The following is a 6,471-nucleotide window of genomic DNA, read 5'->3' as shown; positions in this document are numbered from 1 at the left end:
AATTCTTGGCAGATGGAATACAATGTGGGGAAATGTGAGGTCATGCACTTTGGCAGGAAGAACAGAGGAGCTGAATATTGTTTAAATAATAAAAGTTGCAGCTCATAAGGGTTTGTGAGTCCTTATATATATGCATGAAAAACGAAAAGCTGGCACCCAAGTTTAGTAGCGAATAGGGAAGGCAAATGACCAAACAGACTTTTATATCAAAGACAATGGAGTATAAAGTTAGGGAAATCTTGCTAAGCACATACAAGGCACTGGTTAAACGACACCGAGAAAACTGAACAGTTTTGGGCCCTGTATCCAAGAAAGATGTACTGGCATTGTAGGTTAATTCAGATGATTCCAAGTATGGAGGGATTTTTTATGAGGAAAGTTGAGAAAGTTGGGTCTGTACTCATTGGAATTTCAAAGATGAGAAGAGATTTTACTGAAATGTATAAGATTCTTAGGAGGCTAGACAGGGTAGATGGAAAAGGTTATTCCCTCTTGTGGGAGAATCTAGGAGCAGACAGCACATTCTCAGAATGAGGGGTTGCCCATTTAAAACAGAGACGAGGAGGAATTTCCTCTCTGAGGATAGTGTATGTGTGCAATTCTTTGCCACAGAGGGTTATAGAGGCTGAGTCATTCAGTATATTCAAGGCTGAGCTAGATTTTTTTCAAAAATAGATACTTTTATTAAAAAAAAAGATTTTTATTTATATTATAACAAATAGAAAATAAGATAATTCATAACAACAAAAAGAAAGAATACCAAAAAAATTTTAAAAACCCAAACCGCCCTCATGTACAAATGTATAAATATAAATAAAAACATTTTAAAAAAGCCAATTAACTACTTAACTAAATAAAAAAATAACTAACAATAAACTAATAAATAATAATAATACAACTCAGCACAAAAAAACACTAACTCTCAAATATCGAGAGCATTAATTTTCACATACATTTGCAGGCCACCCCCCCCTGGATATTGGACTCATAAAGCACAATCGTTATGGCTATATAAAAGCCCTTATTAGTGTGGCAGACAAATTTGTGTCCAGGTATTCCAAAAAGGGCCGCCATGTCTTATAAAAATTCTCAGTTTTGTCGTCATAGAAATGTACAGCATGGAAACAGAATCTTCAGTCCAACCCGTCCATGCCAATCTAGTCCCACCTGCCAGCACCCGGCCCATATCACTCCAAACCCTTCCTATTCATATACCCATCCAGATGCCTCTTAAATGTTGCAATTGTACCAGCCTCCACCACTTCCTCTGGCAGCTTATTCCATACACATACCACCCTCTGCATGAAAAAGTTGCCCCTTAGGTTTCTTTAATATCTTTCCCCTCTCACCCTAAACCTATGCCCTCTAGTTCTGGACTCCCCGACCCCAGGGAAAAGACTTTGCCTATTTACCCTATCCATGCCCCTCATAATTTTGTATGTACCATACTTGTGAGAAAATCCAAGGGGATATGCTCCATAACAATCTTACGCCAACCCGATAGGCCCAGGGGATTTTCAAACACCCAACTTAACAAGATATTCTTTCTTGCACAGAAACTGAGGATGTTGAGAGGTTTTTTTCTTATGCGCATCGAAAAGGAACATACTGGGCAGGCCAAGAAGAAGAGAGATTGAGTTCTTCTCCACCCTTACACCCAAAATTCTCTCCATTGCACCTGCCATAGCGCTCCAGTATGTTTGAAGCCCACCACAGGACCAGAGACAACGGGTAAGCGGCCCGTATAGAACCTGCACTTGGGACATGTTGAAGATACTCCTGGTTTAAATTTTGACAAACAATCCGGAGCCAAGTGGACCCTGTGGAGAATCTTCAACTGTAAAGCGTGGGTACTATTGCAAATTGATATCTTTCTTGTGTTTTCCCAAATATCTTCCCATGCCTCTGAGGAGACCTCAATGCGTAGCTCTCTCCCCCACACCCTGCAGAGTCGATCGAACTCATCTGAGGGGGACCCCCCAGTTGAAGACATAAAGTGCTGGCAGAAAGTGTACTCTTTGAGCACCTCCTCTCTATGTCAGATTTGTAGGGATCAGTCAAAAGTATAGTCTTTTTTTGAATAAAATCCCTAACTTACAAAAATGGAAGAGGTCCCTGCTAGATAGTATTTCGTATTTCCATGCTAACTGAACAAAAGACATCTTTGTGTCTCCCTCAAATAAATCACCTGTGCAAGACACACCCCTAATTGCCCAATGTTTGAATCCTGAATCTATCATCCTCCGTTGAAAACCCGGCATATCCACTATAGGTGTAAGAAAAGATGTTTTGCCAATATTGCCTTTCCTCTGCCAAATTGCCCTCCATGTTTTAACAGTATTGATAACTACTGGGTTATGGCAATATTCCTTAACTGTCCTCATTTTGTCCAAAAACAGCAAACTAGTAAGGGGGCACTTTGTCTGAGAGGTTTCAATATCGAACCATATTGAAAAAGGGTCCCCACAAGCCCAATCACTGAAGTAAGATAAAAGCGAGCTCAGTTGGTAGTTTTTAATGTCCAGAAGGTCCACCCCCCCCAATCTGTGAGGCAATTGCAGTTTGGCTAATTTAATAAGGGGCCACTTATGATGCCAAATAAAAGAGCTGAACCAGCCGTTCAGTCTCCTGAACAAAAATCGGGGGAGCATCTGTATAGGGTACAACAAATGGGGGAGAATATTCATCTTAATAAGAGCTATCCAACCTAACCATGAGACCGGAAGCGCCTCTCATCTTTGAAGGTCTGGTTTGATTTTGTCAAATAATTGAACAAGGTTAGCTTTAAACAACTGATCAAGGACTGGAGTGATGAATATGCCCAAACACATAAACCCCACCGTGATCACTTAAATGGGAATTGAAATTCACTCTCAAGACCTAGCACCTTTGTAAGACCACCCATAGGCATAGCCTCTGATTTAGCAAAACTAATCTTGTACCTCGAAAAGGTGCCAAACGAGCTGATACATTCTATCAGTCGAGGCACCAAAACTGCTAGATTTGACAAAAAAATGAGGACATTGTCCACGTACAACGAAATCTTATGTAATTTTGACCCCACTTCTGGAGCCGATATAGTGGGATCCCTCCGAATGCCTCCGCCAATGGTTCAATCCCCAATGTAAAAAGCAATAGTGAAAGGCGTCTTCTTAATTGAGTGACTTCCCTTGATGTTCCCAGCTGCCACAAAAATGTTAAAATTGCTTGATCGTACCCCATTGGTGATGTCCACAGTGAGAGGGTCACTGTAGAGAACCTTTACCCATCTTGTAAAGACTTCGCCCAAGCCAAACTGCTCTAAAGTATAAAAAGGGCATGGCCACTCAACTCGGTCAAGTGCTTTCTCTGCATCTAGAGAAATCACAATCCCTGTATTGACTGTTGTTGACACGCTTGAATTGAGGCTACATTAAACAGCCTCCTAACAATACCAGAGGATCTGCGGTCCTTTATGAAGCCCATTTGGTCCTCTTTAACAATAGAAGGTAACACAGTCTTCAGCCTTAATGCAAGAGATTTAGAGAGGATTTTAAAGTCCACATTTAAGAGTGAAATGGACCTATAAGAAGCACAGTCCTCTGGGACCTTCCCTATTTTAATAATAAGTGAAGTATTGGCCTCTCTCAGAGATGGCGGGGTTGATCATGACTATATGAATCATTGAACATGTTGAGCATCAGGTCTGACAATATGCTTATAAATTCCTTATAGAATTCACTGGGAAGTCCATCAGGACCAGGTGCCTTTCCACTCTGAAGCAGCTTCACAGCCTCCTGCACCTCTTGCTCTGATAAGGGGGTATTGAGAAAAGACTCTTGTTCGGGGGTCACACCCTGGAGCTCCAGATCCTTGAAAAAGGATTCCATCTTGGCCCACTCCTCCTCACAATCCTCAGGTTGGTATAGAACATAGATAGAACATAGAACAATACAGCACAGAACAGGCCCTTCGGCCCACGATGTTGTGCCGAACATTTGTCCTAGCTTAAGCACCCATCCATGTACCTATCCAATTGCCGCTTAAAGGTCACCAAAGATTCTGACTCTACCACTCCCACAGGCAGCGCATTCAATGCCCCCACCACTCTCTGGGTAAAGAACCCACCCCTGACATCTCCCCTATACCTTCCACCCTTCACCTTAAATTTATGTCCCCTTGTAACATTCTGTTGTACCCGGGGAAAAAGTTTCTGACTGTCTACTCTATCTATTCCTCTGATCATCTTATAAACCTCTATCAAGTCACCCCTCATCCTTCGCCGTTCCAACGAGAAAAGGCCTAGCACTCTCAACCTATCCTCGTACGACCTATTCTCCATTCCAGGCAACATCCTGGTAAATCTTCTCTGCACCCTCTCCAAAGCTTCCACATCTTTCCTAAAGTGAGGCGACCAGAACTGCACACAGTACTCCAAATGTGGCCTAAACAAAGTCCTGTACAGTTGCAACATCACTTCATGACTCTTGAATTCAATCCCTCTGCTAATGAATGCTAATACACCATAGGCCTTCTTACAAGCTCTATCCACCTGAGTGGCAACTTTCAAAGACCTATGAACATAGACCCCAAGATCCCTCTGTTCCTCCACCTCACTAAGAACCCTACCGTTAACCCTGTATTCCGCATTCTTATTTGTCTTTCCAAAATGGACAACCTCACACTTGGCAGGGTTGAACTCCATCTGCCACTCCTCAGCCCAGCTCTGCATCATATCCAAGTCCCTTTGCAGCCGACAAGAGCCCTCCTCACTATCCACAACTCCACCAATCTTCGTATCATCTGCAAATTTACTGACCCACCCTTCGACCAAGTCATTAATAAAAATTACGAACAGCAGAGGACCCAGAACTGATCCCTGCGGAACTCCACTTGTAACTGGGCTCCAGGCTGAATATTTACCATCTACCACCACTCTCTGACTTCGACCGGTTAGCCAGTTTTCTATCCAATTGGCCAAATTTTCCTCTATCCCATGCCTCCTGACTTTCCGCATAAGCCTACCATGGGGAACCTTATCAAATGCCTTACTAAAATCCATGTACACTACATCCACTGCTCTACCCTCATCCACATGCTTGGTCACCTCCTCAAAAAATTCAATCAGACTTGTAAGGCAAGACCTACCCTTCACAAATCCGTGCTGGCTATCCCTAATCAAGCAGTGCCTTTCCAGATACTCATAAATCCTATCCCTCAGTACCCTTTCCATTACTTTACCTACCACCGAAGTAAGACTAACTGGCCTGTAATTCCCGGGGTTATCCCTATTCCCTTTTTTGAACAGGGGCACAACATTCGCCACTCTCCAGTCCCCTGGTACCACCCCCGTTGACAGTGAAGATGAAAAGATCATTGCCAACGGTACTGCAATTTCCTCTCTTGTTTCCCACATAATCCTAGGATATATCCCATCAGGCCCGGGGGACTTGTCTATCCTCAAGTTGTTCAAAATATCCAACACATCTTCCTTCCTAACAGGTATCTCCTCTAGCTTACAAGTCCGTTTCACACTCTCCTCTTCAACAATACGGTTCCTCTCATTCGTAAATACTGAAGAAAAGTACTCATTCAAGACCTCTCCTATCTCTTCCGACTCAATACACAGTCTCCCACTACTATCCTTGATTGGACCTACCCTCGTTCTCGTCATTCTCACGTTTCTCACATACGCATAAAATGCCTTTGGGTTATCCTTGATCCTATCCGCCCGAGATTTTTTATGCCCTCTCTTGGCTCTCCTAATCCCTTTCTTCAGGTCCCTTCTGGCTATCCTGTATCCCTCCACTGCTCTGTCTGAACCCTGTTTCCTCAACCTTATGTAAGCCTCCTTCTTCCTCTTTACAAGACATTCAACCTTCCTCGTCAACCAAGGTTCCCTCACTCGACCATTTCTTTCATGCCTGACATGTACATACATATCAAGGACACATCGTATCTGTTCCTTGAAAAAGTTCCACATTTCCACGACATCCTTCCCCGACAGCATCGTAATTACCCTTCCCCCAATTGTAAAACCTACCCTGTTGCACGCACCTATCTCTCTCCATAACCAAGGTGAAAGTCACAGAATTGTGGTCACCATCACCAAAATGTTCACCCACTAACAAGCCCATCACTTGTCCCGGTTCATTACCGAGTACCAAATCCAAAATGGCCTCCTCTCTGGTCAGACAATCTACATGTGTTAGAAAAGCTTCTTGGACACACTGCACAAACACCGCCCCATCCAATCTACTAGATCTAAAGAGCTTCCAATCAATATTTGGGAAGTTGAAATCGCCCATGACTACTATCACATGTTAGATTCCCAGACCCTTCCCGAATTGACGTAATGGCTTGAGGAACGCTCCTTTTCCTGGCGAGATACAATAGGTACTGGCTTGTCACCATGCTCATACAACCTGTGTTTTGCAAAAGTAAGCTTTTTCTTTGCTGTCTATGTGACCACGGAATTCAATACAGACTGCA

Source organism: Chiloscyllium plagiosum, unplaced genomic scaffold (genome assembly GCF_037043375.1).
Source record: "Chiloscyllium plagiosum isolate Xiang-an unplaced genomic scaffold, Cpla_swu_hap1 HiC_scaffold_26, whole genome shotgun sequence".
NCBI lineage: Eukaryota > Metazoa > Chordata > Chondrichthyes > Orectolobiformes > Hemiscylliidae > Chiloscyllium > Chiloscyllium plagiosum.
This window is presented reverse-complemented; position numbering follows the sequence as displayed.